Source organism: Dermacentor silvarum, chromosome 1 (assembly GCF_013339745.2).
Source record: "Dermacentor silvarum isolate Dsil-2018 chromosome 1, BIME_Dsil_1.4, whole genome shotgun sequence".
NCBI classification, from domain to species: Eukaryota; Metazoa; Arthropoda; class Arachnida; order Ixodida; family Ixodidae; genus Dermacentor; species Dermacentor silvarum.
Genome location: NC_051154.1, coordinates 193,039,289 through 193,057,614, shown reverse-complemented (window position 1 = coordinate 193,057,614; position 18,326 = coordinate 193,039,289). Strand labels below are relative to the sequence as shown.

At 45.6% G+C, this 18,326-nt stretch overlaps 1 protein-coding gene and 1 long non-coding RNA gene across 2 annotated transcripts in view; one reads left to right on the top strand and one right to left on the bottom strand.

The window, feature by feature from the left end:
* The window catches only part of LOC119436577 (cyclic AMP-dependent transcription factor ATF-6 alpha-like), a 126,862-nt gene that overhangs the window by 94,307 nt on the left and 14,229 nt on the right, over positions 1 to 18,326 (bottom strand). The window lies entirely within an intron of this gene.
* On the top strand, positions 7,820 to 15,249 carry LOC119436578 (uncharacterized). The gene is made up of 4 exons (XR_005189080.2): positions 7,820 to 7,923; positions 8,027 to 8,074; positions 14,250 to 14,406; positions 14,806 to 15,249. It is a non-coding gene; the product is annotated as an uncharacterized LOC119436578 (long non-coding RNA).

Here is an 18,326-nt window from a genome sequence, read left to right as displayed (position 1 = left end):
AAGTGCCGTAGCAGTTGGCCACAAAACCTCAACAATAAACAGACTTGAGAATCCTGACTGTTTATGTACCTACATCAATGTTCATTGTGTGTAATATCATACTGTTCGCAGCCAGAAACAGCCTAAAGAAGCGAAATATAACTTTCACATAACTTTCAACAGAAACTTGACACAACCAAGTAAAAAAAAAAATTGACTCCAATTAGCTTTTCTAATAGGAATCAACTGCAACTGGGACCAATAGGAACCAATTGGAAAATCCTAACTTCCAACCGGTTACGATTGGGTCAGACGAAACACCAATTGGAGTTGCCAATTGAAATGAACTGGACCCAATTGGCACCAATTGGAAAATCCCTAGTTTCAACTAGTTACGATTAAGTCAAAGTGAAACCAATTGAGTCCGACTGGACTTGCCAATTGTAATGAACTGGGCCCATTGGGAAATCCTTACCTCCAATTGGTTAAGATTGAGTCAGGGATGCAACCAATTGAGTCCAATTGGACTTGCCAGTTTGAACCAGCTAGGCCCACCTTACATTCCTAACCAAGTCTAATAGGACTACTTAGAGGAATAAACTAGCTAGAACGTAACCAACTGGGAAATCATACTGTCAATTTATGAACCCATTCAAGGACACTGGAATGAGTTATAGCTATATATGAATGCAGGATTTCTCTCAATTTGAAGAGAGAAAGAATAAAAAATTAGTCAAGAAGAAACAGGTCAATCTAGATGCAGTAAGGGTAAAAGCAGACCAATTCAGGCTGGTGCTCGCAAACAAATATGCAGCGTTAGAACAGGAAGATGAATACAACATACAGGTAATGAATGAAACCATAACTAGGCTGATCTCAGAAGCAGCAATTGAAGTGGGAGGTAATCACCAAGGCAACCAGTAGATAAGCTCTCCTAAGTAACAAAGGACCTAATAAAGAAACAGCAAATCATGAAAGTGTCAAACTCGACAGATCAGATAGAATTCGCTGAGCTGTCGAAACTGATCAACAAGAAGAAAGTAAAGGATATCCGAAATTATAACATGGAAAAGATTGAGGAAGCAGTAAAATAAGGACGCAGCATGAAATCAGTGAGAAGAAAACTTTGCATAGGACAAGGCAAAATGTATGCACTGAAAGATAAGCAGGGTAATATCATCAGCAATTTCGATGACATAGTAAAAGCCGCGGAAGAATTCTATACTGGCCTGTACAGTACCCAGAGCAGCCAAGCTACTTTCATTCGAATTGATACAGAGGCTCCTTTTATAACTAGCGATGAAGTTGGAAGGGCCTTGAAAGACATGACCAGGGGAAAAGCTGCTGGAGAAGACAGAATAACAGTCGATTTAATCATAGATGGAGGAGGTATCATACTTAAAAAGCTTGCGGCCCTTTATACTCAATACCTCATGACTTCAAGTGTACCAGAAAGCTGGAAGAACGCCAACATTATACTAATCCATAAGAAGGGAGACGTTAAAGAACTGAAGAATCATAGACCCATTAGCATGCTTTCAGTATTGTATAATATATTCACCAAGATAATTTCCAATAGAATCAGGGCAACACTTGACTTCAGCCAACCAAGAGAACAGGCTGGCTTGAGGAAGGGATATTCTACGATGGATCGTATCCATGTCATCAATCAGGCAATAGAGAAATCTGTGGAGTACCATCGACCTCTCTATATGGCTTTCATAGATTATGAAAAAGCATTTGATTCAGTAGAGATACCAGCAGTCATAGAGGCATTGAGTAATCAAAGAGTACAGAAGGCATACGTGACTATCTTTTCAAATATCTACAAGGATTGCACAGCAACATTAGTTCTCCACAAGAAAAGTAGAAAGATACCTATCAAGAAAGGGGTCAGGCAAGGAGACACAATCTCTCCAATGCTATTCACTGCATGCTTAGAAGAAGTATTCAGCTCTTAGACTGGGAAGGCTTAGGAGTGAGGATCAACGGCGAATATCTCAGCAACCTTTGGTTTGCAGATGACATTGTCCTATTCAGCAACAATGGGGACGAATTACAGCAAATGATTGAGGACCTTAATGGAGAAAGTGTAAGAGTGGGGTTGAAGATTAATATGCAGAAGACAAAGATAATGTTAAATAGCCTGGCAAGGGAACAAGAATTCAGGATCACCTGTCAGCGTCTAGAGTCTGTAAAGGAGTATGTTTATCTAGGTCAATTACTCACAGGGGACCCTGATTATGAGAAAGAAATTCACAGAAGAATAAAATTGGGTTGGAGTGCATACGGCAGGCATTGCCAAATCCTGACTGGGAGCTTACGACTGTCGTTGAAAAGGAAAGTGTACAATCACTGCATTCTACCAGTGCTAACATATGGGGCAGAAACTTGGAGGTTAACAAAGAAGCTCGAGAACAAGTTAAGGACCGCACAAAGAACGATGGGACGAAAAATGTTAGGCCTAACGTTAAGATACAGGAAGAGAGGGGTGTGGATCAGAGAACAAATGGGAATAGCCGATATTCTAGTTGACATTAAGCAGAAAGAATGGAGCTGGGCAGGCCATGTAATGCGTAGGATGGATAACCGGTGGACCATTAGAGTTACAGAATGAATACCAAGAGAAGGGAAGCGCAGTTGAGGACAGCAGAAAACTAGGTGGGGTGATGAAGTTAGGAATTTTGCAGGCGCAAGCTGGAATCAGTTAGCGCAAGACAGGGGTAATTGGAGATCGCAGGGTGAGGCCTTCGTCCTGCAGTGGACATAAATATAGGCTGATGATGATGATGCATGCAGTAATAAGGCTATAGCAAACCTGTTTCTGACAGCTGGAATCCTATTTAGGTTTGCTTTGTGGGGTTTATATGTGTATTGGTATTGCCCATTGGTGCAATTGGTCATTCAAACTAGTTGGTTTCATACCAAGTGGCACCCATTGGGTACAATTGGTCACTCCAACAAAAACCAATTGATGCATGTTCCAGTTGGTTCAATTGGTCCACTTATGTACTAATTTACGATTGGAAATTTTCCAATTGGTACCAATTGGAAATTTCCCAATTGGACTTGATTGCTTTTTTTGACTGGGATAACTCTGCAGGAGAGGTAAGTTCGATTGTTGCTGAAATATAGACAAAATGTTGCCAGCTACGGCATCAACGGTTGCAAAGATTTTCCACTAAGCTTTCAGACAGGCGAATGACAACAAGACTTGATTACACAGGATCTGTAAATTCAGCACCAAGTGTAACATCCTTGCTCCAAACAGAATTCTTCCCCGCCGTGATGGCTCGGCGGTTATCGTTGTGTTGCTGATAATGAGGTCATGGGTTCGTTTACCTACCGTGGTGGCCACATTCTGATTGGGTTGGAATGCAAAACACTCGTGTACTTAGGTTTAAGCCTCCATTAAAGAACCTCTGCTGAACAAAGTAATCCGGAGCCCCCACTGCAGTGTCTCTCATAGCCCTTGTGTTAATTGCTTCTGGTGATTGAACCTCATAATTTATTTGATTCAAATGATACTTGGATGCATCAAATCTACAAAAGCAATCTTGCATTAGTTGACAGCCTAAAACTCCAAAATAACTCCGCACTTGTTCAAAACCGCTAAAACTGCAAGTGCAAGGTTCTTGCAGAGCATGTTACAGAGAAGCTATAAAAATAATTCCAGCACTTCATGTTTTCTAACAACAGCAAAATTTTTCATACAGCTCTGCTTGTACTTCTCAGAATGATATTTTATGCATAGATTAAAGCTGAAATAAGTGGCAGAGATATCCTAAAACACGCAAAACGTTTTGTCTACACCGTACTCTTCCCTGCGCACAGCCGACAACACGTGCAGGAGCCCCATTCTACTGACAGCAATGCCATTTTTGCGTCACGATGTAGAGAAGTGGTGAACTACGCTCGGTCGGCACACCTACTCCTCTAGCCTCCACACTACACTTGTGTGGCCAGTGTAGGGTAAAAAAAAAACTAATATTGGACAATGATATGGAAATATGTGGTCTCTTCGATTTGGTGGCACTTTCTGCACTAGTTCAGGGAGTGCAGCACTTTTGACCTCGATATTACAGCGTAGCACGTGCTGCCTGCACCGCGCTCTTTGATTTACTTAGTGCAAGGCAAGTTCAGCATTAGTTCACGGTTCTCCTGCACGCGCTACTTCGTAAGTGCAGGCATCTTGCAAGCTCTCGGTAGCAGACGACACGGCACAGCGCTATTTGAATAATGGTGCACGAACATAAATATCTCCCACTTTGGTTAAAACAGCTTCTACAGCTGGCATAAGATTCCGAGGTACAATTTTGATGCCTGAATGGTTGTGAGCAGTGCTTAAAGTAAGGGGGGGCCCAGCTCCCCCTCCATTACTTGAGGAGGGGCTCAGCCCCCCCTCAGCAGGTGAACTGTAGCACTACGGCACCCATTCAATAAGCGCTGGAGGTTTATTACCAGTAGTATCTTGCGCGGGGCCATTCAAACTCTCCAATTTTTTTATTAATAATTTCATAACAATCAATCGGTTGATGTGGCATGAGCAAAAACAGGAAAGCAGGTATTGTCGTACCGCTGCATGCATGTCCCGGAGGCACTGCATGTGACGGTCACCATCCTTGTTCAACTAAGATTCTTGGCACAGCACAGTTTGATGAGCCACCTGAGCGTGAAGCTACCTGCTTATGAATTAGTGAAGGTTCACTTTGGTTTCTCTAGCTCATCAGCCAATTTTCATTCACTTAATTGTGCATTACGAGTGTTGTGTTATACCAAAGATGCATGCATTTTGCCCATTTTTGTAAACAAGTAAGTGTGAAACCATAAAATATATGTTGTAGTGACAGAGGTTGTCATTAAAGCAAGGCAACGAATGTTCTGTGTTGCAGCTAGACTCATTTGCTTTCAGTTCACTTATATTTAACCCTTTACCTCCCGAGTTATCACAGACAAAAAAAAAAAAAAATGTTTTCAAAATGGCAATTTTTTCTAAGCACTTGCCTGAATCGGTACACTAAATAAATACTTGAAATATACACATGGTAACACATTTATTTGCAGAACACCCATAAAAATTTGCCCAACTCCAGAGAAAGTTAATTGGCTTCACTACACTGTTGAAATTGGCTTATTCAGCACCAATTAACAATTTTTTATTATATATATATATATATATATATATATATATAATGAACGAGAAGAAGGGAAACCGAGGGCCCTATTTTTATAAGTCATATCATAATTAAGAAGCCAACAAACTAGGTCACCATGGCCAGCATAGGGTAAGTTACTTGTACTTATTAATTGAATTAAAGAAATGATATGTCAACGGAAATGAAAGTGAATGAAAAAGTCGCAGTTTCGCCCGAAAGGCGAAGCATCGATTAGGGTTATCAACTAGTGAACAGCTATACGAAGTAAGGATAGTAGTGTTATCGGCCGTATAAACTTGTGAACATAAGCATACTAACTAAACTAACAAGCATGGTGTCACGCGCGCACAAGCAAACATGAACGCATCTCACTCGATGACCGCGGGAACTCGCTGTCAAAACGTGGCAGCAGCAGCAGCGAGCGAATTGACCTTCGTCCCGCGCCGCTCGCATCAACGCGAACTAGGCCGCGAAAACACAGCGCAGGGAGGAAGGACTCTGGCCCCGCCGAATATGGCTTTCAAGATAAGGCCGCCCGGGCGTGAGCGCGCGGCGTAGTACTAAGCCTCCCCCGGAGCCTTGCGGATCGGCGGGCGCGCGCGGTCGCTCGGGTGGCGCGGAGTAAAAAAAAGTCACAGTTTCGCCCGCAAGGCGAAGAATCCATTGCGATAGCAAATTTACTAGTAGAGAGCTACACGGAGTAAGGATAGTATTTTTATCGGCTGCATAAACTTGGACACGTTCGCTTACTAACTAAATTAACAAGCATGGTGTCAGCGCGCACAAGCAAACATGAATAGATCACACTCGATGACAGTTGACAAGCACTACTGTCAAAACGCCGGTGTGAGCAAGCGCGGTTGCAGCAGCGACCGAAGGTTCGTGTGGTGTATTGCTTCAAAGGAAACCGAGCGGCGAAAGCACAGCGCATACAAAGGTCAGAGCCGTGTGGAGATAGCTTTAAAGATAAGTTGCGCGCGACAGCCCTCAGCCGCGCAAAGTACAAGTACGCAGTTGCTGGCAGAGTAGAAGCCGCGCACCCTCCCTCCTCCTTTCGCATGGGAGATTGAGTCGCCAGGTCCCCTTGCGCCCGGTCGCAACATACGCATTTGGTGCCGTAGCTAAACGTCGCCTCCCCCCCCCCCCCCCCCCACACACACACACGGATTTTCGCACGACGGAAGACATCGCGTTTGCTCTCCGCCGTGCGTTCACTCTCCGTGGAAGAGCGCGTCCCCGTCCCTCGCGCGCTTTTTTCATTGCCGTTGGACTTTATACGGTACCTCACGGCGACGACGACGGCAGGAATGCGCTTGGAGTGTCCATATAATTGCTATCGCAATAAAATGCACCAGCATATCGCATGTCCCTCACCGGACGTCCGACAGGCATCCTGCGGACGTCTCACACGGGACTATGCAGTAGATATTCTGAAAATCTGGACACAGCATGCTTACTTCTTCCGAGTGTGTCGTAAACCGCATATATATGTTACAACGTGAAACGTGATATCACTTTCTTGATTTTCCATCGTTTTTAGCAAGTCCTCTCACATGGGGAACGCAAAAAAAAAGAAGAAAAATCCATCACGTTTGTTTACCTCGCGCATTTATGACCGGATCGCGATTGTTTCTTAGAAAGGAGTTATCCTTCTTGGTTTTATTATTATCATCAGCCTATATTTATATCCACTGCAGGACGAAGGCCTCTCTCTGTGATCTCCAATTACCCCTGCTTGCGCTAGCTGATTCCAACTTGGGCCTGTAAATTTCCTAACTTCATCACCCCACCTAGTTTTCTGCCGTCCTCGACTGCGCTTGCCTTCACTTGGCACCCATTCTGTTCTACCCTACGCATTACATGGCCCGGCCAGCTCCGTCTAAATCCCTTAATGGCAGCTAGAATATCGGCTATCCCCGTTTGCTCTCTAGCTGATACACACCGCTCTCTTCCTGTCTCTTTAACATCTGGCCTAGCATCTTTCGTTCCATCGCTCTTCGTGCGGTCCTTAACTTATTTGTTCTCAAGATTCTTTGTTAACCCCCAAGTTTCTGCCCTATATGTTAGCACCGGTAGAATGCAGTGATTGTACGCTTTTGTTTTCAACGTTAGCGGTAAGCTTCCCGTCAGGATTTGGCAATGCCTGCCGCGTGCACTCCAACCCAATTTTATTCTTCTGTAAGTTTCCTTATCATGATCAGGGTCCCCTGAGACTAATTCGCCTAAATAAACGTACTCATTTACAGACTCTAGAGGCTGACCGGCGATCCTGAATTCGTGTTGCCTTGCCAGGCTATTGAACATAATTAGAAGGACGAAGGCTATTGAACACTGAACTTCTTGGTTTAGTGGGCGCATAAGCTTCAGATTTTTTTTTTTTTTTTCCTTCAGCGCCGCGCTCTGTCGCTGTTTCGGAATATTGCCACGGCACATTGCTCGTGAAACCGAAAAAACGAGGGGTCTAGTTGGGTTTCGGTTTTACTTCAACTTTTTATTGCAGACGTTTGTTATTATCAACACGCTTGTAAAAATTAAGAGTTGTATTAATAATAACTACCGTTTATGTATAAATTGCAAAATGTAGATGAATAATTGTCATTCTTAATACTGCACTATCATGATCAATTTCTCTTGTTTTGAGCAGAAGCGGAACTAGAGTGTACTAGACAATGGTCACTCTAGCGGGACATAGCGGAACTATAGAAAACTACGGTGTATATGGCGGCAAGGTCTCCTTGATGACGGCGTAGTTTCTCGCGCGTCTTTTGTCCTCGCGTTTAACAGAAAGGTAAGTATTGCTATTTCTAAAGATTTTATGCTCACTGCACAAGCAGGGGGAATGCCTGTGTTCGTAACCCCGGTCTTACGGGTTCGTTTTGTTTCTGTTCTAGGTCGCGCTTGGCTGCGCACGCATGAGCAAACGGACATAGCTCCCGAAAGTGAGTGAGGCGCTTAAATACTTTCCTCAGATGTTATTCCACAGTTGGGGCTATCTGTGGAGCTGAAGTTCAACTGTCGGCAAGGTTCACACTGGTGTAGAAGTCGCGGGGCGCTTTTTTCGTTGCTGGGTGTACATCGGACAGACTTTTTCGTGATTGTGGCGCTCGTGCTGAGTGAGTCAGGCCGGATTATACCTTTCTCGCGCCAACGTCTAGTAACGTTGTTCTCGCGCCTATTCTTTATTCTATGCGCGCCTACATAGGGGCTGACGCGCTGGAGTTTTGAAAGTACTGTGGCGCAGCTTGGGTGGCGTGCAACGAAGTTGGCTTGGTAGTAAGTCAAGATGGACCCTTGAGTTAGAGGCCTCGCTCGCTTTGTGCGTTGTATTGTGAGTGTTGTATGTGAGCAATTTTCAGACTCGAAAAGTGCTTGAAACGTACGCACGACCTTGTGCGCTTCCGTCTGCATCGCCGAACATGGAAAGCGAGCGCTCTCTGTTTCGACAAACCGCGTCGAAAACAGGGAGACCTGACGATTACGCTGAAAAGCGCGCGGTCCCGAAGCGCGGCAGCCGCCGTTATTGTTGCTTGGTAAATTGTCATGAACATGGGGGTCGTAATCTGCGTGGTTCTATCGGTTCCCCGGAAAGCCATACGAAGCGGAGCGACGGGAGCGCTGGATACGTGCTGTTCGACGCGTGAAGTACGCAAAAGAAACGCTGTCTGCTACGTATACATGTAAGGTATTTACAACCTATACATATAGGGTAAGCAACGTGGCTCGTTCACCTGCCGAGCGTCCCGAACGAATGAATGAGATGCAAGGTTAACGAAGGGCTCCGTCAAGGCCAGCGAATGCTAACTCAAAAAAGTACTTTCGGAGCGCGCAGCCAACACGGGTCAGAGTGCAACACCACGGCTGTCAGCATGCGAAGTTGCGAACTGCCTCCGCGCACATACACAATTTGAAAAATTTTGTGGAGACAAATGTTGAAAATTACGCGTAACTGCCGTGCATGCTGAAAAAAAAAATAAAAAAAAAAGTGCTTGCGCGATTGACTGCGCTGCAGAAACGGCAGACCCACGGCGGCCCGAATTCGGGTCGCCGACGGTAGCGGCCAGCAGTCGTCGGTGGACCTTTCATGAATCATTCGTCATTTATTGCAGATCATTTTGGATTTCTTTAAGAGCAATCTCTTCGTCCATTCATTGTCGCTAATCGCGCGAACATGCCTCATAGAACTTTCCTGTATTTCAATGTCGTATGCCAATCGCTGAACTTGCGAGTGGCAGCGCGCCGAAATAGTCCCTGCTATCTCTTCCACGTCGTAAACGTACTAGGCGTTGAACAGCTTCCTGCCGTTTTGAAGAGTGCTCGGCCTAAAGAATTCTTGCACGTCTGAAATTCGCCGAAATCCAAACCGCAGCAAAAGCGAAAGCGGCGGCTCCATTGCGCTCCTGAGCTTTCAGCAGCATACGGCCACCTTTCCCCTTACTCGAAACCAACGTACTCGCCGTTGGGGGGCGCTGTTTAGCGCCGATTTTGCAGCGCGGGCGCTGTTTAGCGTTGCTTTTGCAGCGCCGACTTGGCAGCGAGTCTCCCATAATACACTGCAGTGCTCTAGAAGGGGGCAGTGGACTTACTCAGCCGCTCCTCTGACGCAGTTAGCGTCGCATCCAAAAGGTAGCGCCACAGGCAACTTCAATGGAAGCTTTGCACCCTTTGCTTGCAGAAGCGGTCATTTTCCTTGCGCTTCTGTTGATTTGAGTTCGAAGCAATTGACACTCTTTGTTTTGCCACGCTTGAGATTCTTTACATATCTTTAGCAAGCACTATATTTGTTGAGGCCACATGATATTTGCCACAATAGTACCTTGCAGTGTTGTACACGTTGCTCTAAAACAGAAATGAAAGCTTGTTCCTTCCCAATCTTGAAACGAGTTCCCATTACAATAACAATTACAATTACATTACAAATAAAGTGAGAAATTTAAAACTCGCATTGAACAACGTATATTATACGAAATTAAACATCGCCGGCAGCAGATTATCTGGAGATAAAAAGAATCCAAAGAAAATGCTCCTAGACGAATTTTTTTCAGGAAGCACCGGACATACTCTAGACATGTCTAACTTCAACTTTGGTATTCGTCTATTGCAAGTGCAACACATGTGGCACTTTCCACTTCGGTCTTCAAATGCGCAGTCAGGATACTGACTGCGCGTCAGTATTCAAATGCGCGTCAAATGTGCAAATAGAAAGTTACATGCACCATAATTAAACATCTTGCACACGAAACCGTATCGAAAGGAACTATACATAGGCGTATTCATATACATTCAATATTGAATGCTGATTCAATATTGCAGTATAAGTGGGCAAAAAGGAATGTTCTTCAGAATACATATTCGCAACTCAGTAAAGTCCCTTGTTTGACCTCAGCAAGAGTTGCATCTTGATGTCTGTGTCCAACAGACGAACCAGTTTTTTCGTCAGGCGCCTTGAAGTGAAAACCAGGATTGGTCGATAGTGTCATAATGAATGCGAGACACGTGAGGACTGGAAATTTTCCATCTGCCGCGAAGTCCTTCAAGTGGTGCTGCGATCCTGACATCATCGTTCCTCTGCGGCAGGCCGGCATGGAAGAAAGAAACTACAGGAGGGAGCGTCACGTGACAATCTTGAACCTAGTCATAAAAAAAAACATAATGGAGAACTCACAAAAAAAATTCACCATAGTCACGTGACAGCCAAGCGGTATTAGTTTGCGCCTCACGCGGTCGCCCATCCGCCCTGCATGATGTGCTGCGTGCGTCTGTTCAATGCCGTGGAACGTTTACAGAAGGAACGCCGTTCACTCTGCCGTTCCTTCGTAAACCTAACGAGTTACCGTTACAGTTCTGCCGACCCTTTACAGAACGGTGGCGTTCCTCCGAAAAGGAACTAGTTCCAGGAACTCCATTCCGTACAACGCTGGTACTTTGTGGAAAAGGACAACGGCAACTCTTGGGCAATCTGCTGCCTATCCTAACTGCTAGACTTTTCATGCAAAGAAGTCGTCGCCGACAGATTTTGCTTATGCGGAAGGGGCCTCTAAATTTTCTGAATTATGAAGCAATTGTAAAAAATTTAATTAGAAAAACTGATCAACATACGGTTTCATGCCGTGTCGGCCTAACCTAAAATGATTTTGTATCAAGGTTATGTCCAGTAGTCCACCAGTGAATTAGTCGAAAAACAGTGCATGCATACTTCCTAGCCGAGCTAAAAAAATGCAGGTATGCTAGCCAGATTTGTGCCTTTGCTTAGCTAAAATAAAATTGTATACCGGGTGTTCAAAATTAAGCTTTACGGAACTTTTAAAGATAGCCTGTGGCAGGTAGCATTATTCTTATCGTTGAGCTGGGTTATTCGAAGTGGACATTAGTAGCACGAGAATTCGAAGCACATATTCAACTAATTAGCAAAAATTCACTAATGAACTTCTTAGTTATTTACTTAACGGCACATCTTGCAATTTACGAATTGTAGCCGGTGAGTTTGCAACACACATCCACTTGAAATGAATTTCCAGGATGAGACCAGTTTCGAGATATTATTTCCCAAAGTGTGACGAAATACATGGGTGTTCAAGTTACTTTTGTGCTTCAATGTATAAAGCAGCATTTTGGTAAAAAAGTGGAACAATAGTGCATTTTTACGGTGAGTTTGATGGCGCATATCTCCAAACTGATGTAATTCTGAAAATTCATTCCAAGTGGATACGCCTGACAAGCTCACCGGCTACAATTCTTAAATTGCAATATGTGTCGTAAAGTAATTAACTAAGAAGTTCATTAGTCAATTTTTGTTAATCAGTTGAATATGTTTTGATTTCTCGTGCTACTAATGTCCGCCAATTCGATAACCCAGCTCAACGATAAGAATTATGCTACCTGCCACAGGCAGTTTTTAAGAATTCCATAAAGCTTAATTTTGAACATCCGGTATACGGCTTAAATATTTCCTTGTTCCACTTTAGTTGTTTCACGTGTGACAGTAGCCTACTGCATTTAATATTAACCATCATTATGGAGTTACAGCTTTGCTATGCTTATGTTAAGCAATATAAGGGTAAACAAAATGACGATAACAAGGCTGTTGCTGACACGAAGCTTTTATTTCCAAGAACTGAAATGCAACATCCAGCCATTTATTCATGCGCTTCACCTTATGTGTAACGGCTCAACTTCAGCTGCTTGGCCCTCTGCCGCTTTCCTGCCTTGTCACTGTTAAGCCCTTTACATAAAAATGACGTGACAATGTAAAAATTAATTATTTTAGCTGTGAGGATAATATTGTGTGCAATGCCACGAATTTGGAGAGAAAGTCTGCTCTGAACAACTGCCTGCATATCCATAATGCTGTCAGAGTGTAGCTCGCTCTAACAGAAGCACTCCGTAAAGAGATCCTGGAGCTTTTTCACGAAGCCGTACAACTGACTGGAGGGATAATGGAGGCCTCCTCGGTTACAGTTTTTCGTTAGCTGGGGAAGCTGAAAACATTTGCCTGGTGGAGTCATAGTAAGCAGCTTGATGCATTCTTGGCATTTTGTACCGGCATTGACAATACACTTTCGCGTAACATAGCCGGCAATGTGTTAAGTAAGCCTTGAGTTGCTTCTGGCCACGTGCTGGTTGTGGTCTTCCCCCACTCTTTCCACCCATTTTTATCCTTCGGGATGCCAAACAAAGCGCGTAATAGTGGTTTTGTTGATGTTGCGGCATGGCTCAGTCACTGCAAAGCATACTCGTCACCTGCATGCTGTGCGAGACAAAAACACTGCAGGAAAAAAAAAAAAAATGTGTGACAATGTCTACCGCAAACCTACGCACCTCAGAAACTTGGGCTAATATGCTCAGGCCAGCGTCGCCGCTCCCATATTCCATTGAAGCCGACGCCAGCACCGCTGCCCGAGCTGTCAGAGAAGCACATATTGTCGACGTTCGTGGAGCCGCCACACCCCATAGCCTCCGCCGGCGAGTAAGCCCAATGCCCCCTTCTAGGGCACTGTAGCCTTACGGCGCTCGACCTTCAAAATAACATCACTAATTTTTCCGGGGAGCAGTAGAGGCCATAGTAGAGACCGGGCCTGCTCTTATGGAGCAGTGTCTTTGCTCATGCCAGGCTTTTTGTATGCTGCTCTTCGTGACTTTTCAAAAGCATTTTTTAATGGTCCCCTTTGAGTTAAATAAACTTCCTTCTGCGAAAACATGTGCAACAATCGGTAGGAGGAAGCCACGGAGCTAGTGAAACGGAAACAAAGCAGGTAGATCTGAGGTACCTTTAGACACAGCGTTATTATAACCTCAGGTGCGCTCCTGAGGCCCCAATTTGCCGGTTACATGTGCCCTCCTGGAGCAGTACTTGTAAAAAATCCAATCTATTGTCGCGACGAAAAAAGCACCCAACAATGAAAAAAGCTCCTCGCGACTTCTACAACACCAGCCAGAACCTTGCCGATCTTTTTACCTCTCAGCAGTAGTCATCAAAACGACAGTCACTTTCCTCTCTTCTGCCAAAATGTCTGCTCTGCTGAGTCCGACGGCGTACCGACGCATTCGTCAACTTCAGAGGAAAGTTCCGTCTGCTGATCCCGTGACTGATGAAGTACTACCGTATATGCCTGTTTCCATGCTGTTTAGTCTATGTATAATTTATTTATATGAATGTTACAACTCTGCAGTGACCACTGCCTTTATTGTTTTTCATGCTTTATCACACTAGAGTGTACAGACGTGAGCAGCCTTGTCTAAAACGCGGGAACGCCGGCTTCCAGGGCTCTCCGGAGCCAGCCAGCGACGTCTAACGGTAGTTGCTGGGTTGGGCCCAGCACCTACCGGTAGACGTCGGACCCAGCAGCTAGCGTTAGACGTTGCTGGCTGGCTCCGGAGATCCCCGGAAGCAGCCATTCCCGCGTTCTAGGCAAGGCTGCTCACCTCTACTCTAATCACACTAAGCTCCCCTTTTGTGAGTATGCGAAACAGTTGTGGTCTATATTCCTTTAGCCTGAAGTTTTCCCATTTTTTTGATTAACAGAACACGCTGCACTGAAAGCATTGGATATTATTTTGTGTTGGGTTTTGAGCCATATCATTCTTTCAGATTTTCATTAATTGCACTTTTCCTCCCAGAAAAAGCACATGGCCATACGAGGAGGTGAAAGCGCACAGCAACAAACATCTCGCATCCTTAAGAGCCTGCTGTCCTGGAATGTTGCCATACAGTACAGCTGGTTCGGAGCGAAAGGGAAGAAGTTCAGTGACCTGAATATCTGCAAGCTGACGTGTCGTAAGTTATTTTTCATTGTGGAAGATATTGTCATATTTATTTTTATATTTCTCATTGTTAATTTTTAATGTTTCATTGTGTATAATGTTCCTCAATCACCTGAGGATATTTCGTACAACCTGTGCACACACCCATGCAGTGCTTGTGCAGAGTGAAGGCACAATGTGGATAATGCACAAAGCACGTGTTACTGCGAGACAATTGGGTCCAGTTACTGTTGTGTCTATATTTACTTATGCTATATAAAAACTGGCTTATATGTAAATGAATACCAAGGGCATCATTATTCAGGAAATTTGAACAAGCAAGAGGCTGTAATGGTTGTGAAATTTTAGCTTTTCACTCCTAAGATACCCAGCTGACATTAAAAAAAAAATCATGTTTTTGATGTGTGTGCAGGCAGCCTGACCAGGGACACATGCTTCAGGGCTACCCTTAAAGACATGTCATGGTTTCGACATTTCGACATGCTCCCGAGAGGGTGGCAGCAGAGATATCAACAGAGGCCGACTCAGTGTGAAGAAACCCGTTCTGTGATATCATTATTTAAAGGGGCTGACAATCATTTTTATAATACTTTCTTTTTTTCCTTTTAGTTTAACGTAAAGCTTGCCAGTTCATTCATTCATTGTCCAGTTGTAACGTGTCATTGTCCAGTTGTAACTGCATACAGTTGTAATGCAGAAAACATTGTGGAACATTTATCTGAATGTTTGTTAATTGTGCATGTATCCCACACAGTGTGTGAGCTCAGGGAACACTTACAATTTGCGCGTGAGGATTTTGATGTTCACAGTAGTCTATTTAATACTTTTGTCTGAACGGAATAAAAGAGCTTTTTCTGTACGGATGTTTCTTCCCGAGTTCTTGAACTGGGAACTCCATGGCAGGCCCGATGTTCGAGAACTAAAAATATACACCATGCAAATCAGGTACCATATGCAGTGTGCTCTTTCTACACTTGCGTTTATTTCTCATTCTTGCATTGAAAACCTCTGTGACAGTCCAATATATGAGAAAACAGAAGTCTGACATCCCAATCAAGTACAACATGCAGTGACTTGGGACATCCCAGGTAGGTCGTTTTGTTGTCTTACTTGTGTAGTGTATGCGATTAATCTGACATCCCTAGGATGTCCACAAATTCTTGTATGGAACATCCTTCGTACGTCCCTAGGATACCTGTGTGTTGTTGGGGTTTTATCGCCCGCGGACTTTATACAGAACCTCACGACGATGGCGACGCGACGCCGATGGCAGAAAGGCACCAGGAGTGTCCATATAATTGCTATCGCAATAAAAACTGGCCGCAGATAGGGCACGAACCCACGTCTCCGCATTACCCGTTCGATGCTCTTACCAATTGAGTTACCGCAATACGGCGGCGTCTCGCCGCCTTATCCGCTCTGTCTAGGCGATGCCCTTTACCCCACGCTCTGCCCTTACCACGGTGGCCTACTTTCGCGCGTCACTCAATCATTTAGGATTTCCCGCGAAGCGCCGGGATAAACCTTTTCTGTCTTGAAGTTGCGTTCTATCGGTATCCGCTGCCGTCACCGGGCCAACGGACGCGCGCGGTTGCTGCTCTGGTCGATCGCGTCTCGCGAGTGTCCTCATCTAGAGTATGGGGCTCCTGCTTTGCCCAGGGGGCGCTGCGAAAATGGTGCTAGTAAGAGGCGGTTGGAGGTTTGGTGGCAGAAAAGTAGGGAGACCACAAACAACGGAGACCTACAGAAACAGAGTTCGCAGTAATGGTTCAAAAAAGTTGATGCCTGGAATTCTTCGTATTTGTGTGTGTCTCAATAATAAAGGTAGGTCATTAGGGAAAATAACAGCTTGGTGGCGCAACCCACCACCCCGTTTCTAAGGGGACGCTCATAGCATCCATCCATAAATAGCGCCCTCTGTCCTGAACTGGGTAGTACCAAGCTCGGTCGTCTGCTTCGGAAAGCACGTTTACAATATGGACCCGCCACTTTTGGTTGTGTTGTACCACGGCCTGCAGCGAACATCGGGCGCCGACGATTTTTTTCAAGGGTGGCACACTGCGTAAAGGCAAGAAATTATGCAATGCCGAAGACCTGTACGCCGTTCAAGAAATAAACGGCGAAGTTTTAGCGCGGTATCAATCGCAAGTGAAGCGAGTTGCCTACGAAGTTCAACTTCAGGTAAGGTTCGCACTCTAGTTCGCACGCTGCTAGATTCAGGCGCACAAACGCGAAGGAATGCTTGCTATAAATGGATTCACAGCAGCGATAAGCAGACATCATGTGTACGGAACGGCGGTACGCGCACGGCGGTACGCGCCGCGACGGCAGCGGTCTTTCAGCATGCCGCGATGTACGAACTGCTCGAGTGCACGATCGTACGCGCCGCGACGTCAGCGGTCTTTCATCATGCCGCCTCCGGCAGTCTTTGTTGACTGCATGCCGCTAGACAAGTAGTTATGCCTGCGCTGTAGTAGCGGCCATCTGTCCCTTTAGCAACTGATAAATAACTGATACTATGCATATGAGCTCGCAGTAACGCACTACGTGCGAATCGCGCTGCCTGCTTGATGTAGCTTTTAATGACAACGCTCCAACATCGATGTGCTCTAATCAATAGTGATTTACTGCGCGGCCTCAACGTGCTGGCTTGAGGTCAAGGATGAGCACATTTAGCTCTCAATGCTCGTAGTGGGGTAGTGAAGTTATCCAGCACGCTCCGCTTCGTGAGGCCTTGAAGGAAAATGGTAAAATATGATGTTGGGATTCAGGTCTTCTTGCTTGTGGCAGCTCACGACGCAGCAGTAACGACGGTGACGCTTTTTCGAGGCTGAGCTAGGTCTCTCCGGATCGGCACCGCCGATTCCTTCTGCTTCCAGCAATACGTCCCACGGCACACGGAGTCCGTTTTCGTTAAACTAAGCTGCGGCCAGCTCGCGGCGTGGTCTGTGAGAAGTGACGAGCCTTTGCGCACTCGCAACAGGGCAGAAAAAAGTGCGAATCGACGCAAAACTCGGGCTAGAAACGTGCTACGCCACAGCCAGGGCTCAATACTACCCAAGCTGGTAGTCTACCCAATAACTTTTCTTGCCGCCACCAGGCGCCGCTACTATACATCAAACTCCAGCGCAAACGCCCCCAAGGCGAGGACTTACGGAGTCGCCATCTGTCGGAAGCGCCTCACATGCGTAATACGAGTATGAGGGATAACGCGGCGCGCTCCTCATAAGTTTGGCTGTCAGCGCTCATTAAAGCTGTCGTCGCCTATACTGTGTGTAGGCGTCAAGGCAGTAGTGTGTACAGTAGAGAAAACAGCGCTAGGGTCAGCCATGAATTTGAATGAGTGGCGAACACCGCAGTTGGAGCTTGCGAAGGAGTTGCGTCTGGATGTCCGACTCACTCCGAAGACCACAGTTGATCAGGCCCGGGCTATTCAGGCGTCGGAGGCCGACGATGTCGAGCTTTCGGAATGCCTTGATACCATTCGGGAGAGGGCAAGTACACAGACAGAAGAGCGTGAACGTGAGAGGCAAGAGCGTGAACTTGAAACGCACGAACACGAGAGTGAATGGGCAAGGCGAAAGCTTCAAATCCAACTTGAAGCGGCTTGACATCGAGTTGGAACGCGCTTGGGGAGAACGTCGGCTCAGTGAGGCGCCCAGTGCAGGAGAACGGGTATATGTGGCCGTACAAGCTTGGAGACATCGGTCTGTTTTTGGTGAACATTGAGAGAACCTGCGAGAAGTAAGAGTTTTCCCGTGAGTCGTGGCCACAGCGCCTACTCACACTATTACCTGGCGAAGCAGCGGACGTAATAACCCGCATGACTACGGAAGAGGCAGAGGACAACGACCAAGTCCAGTCTGCTAAAGAAATACAGGTTGCCAGCAGAAGCGTTCCGTCGCAAATTTCGCGAAACTGGAACGAATCTTG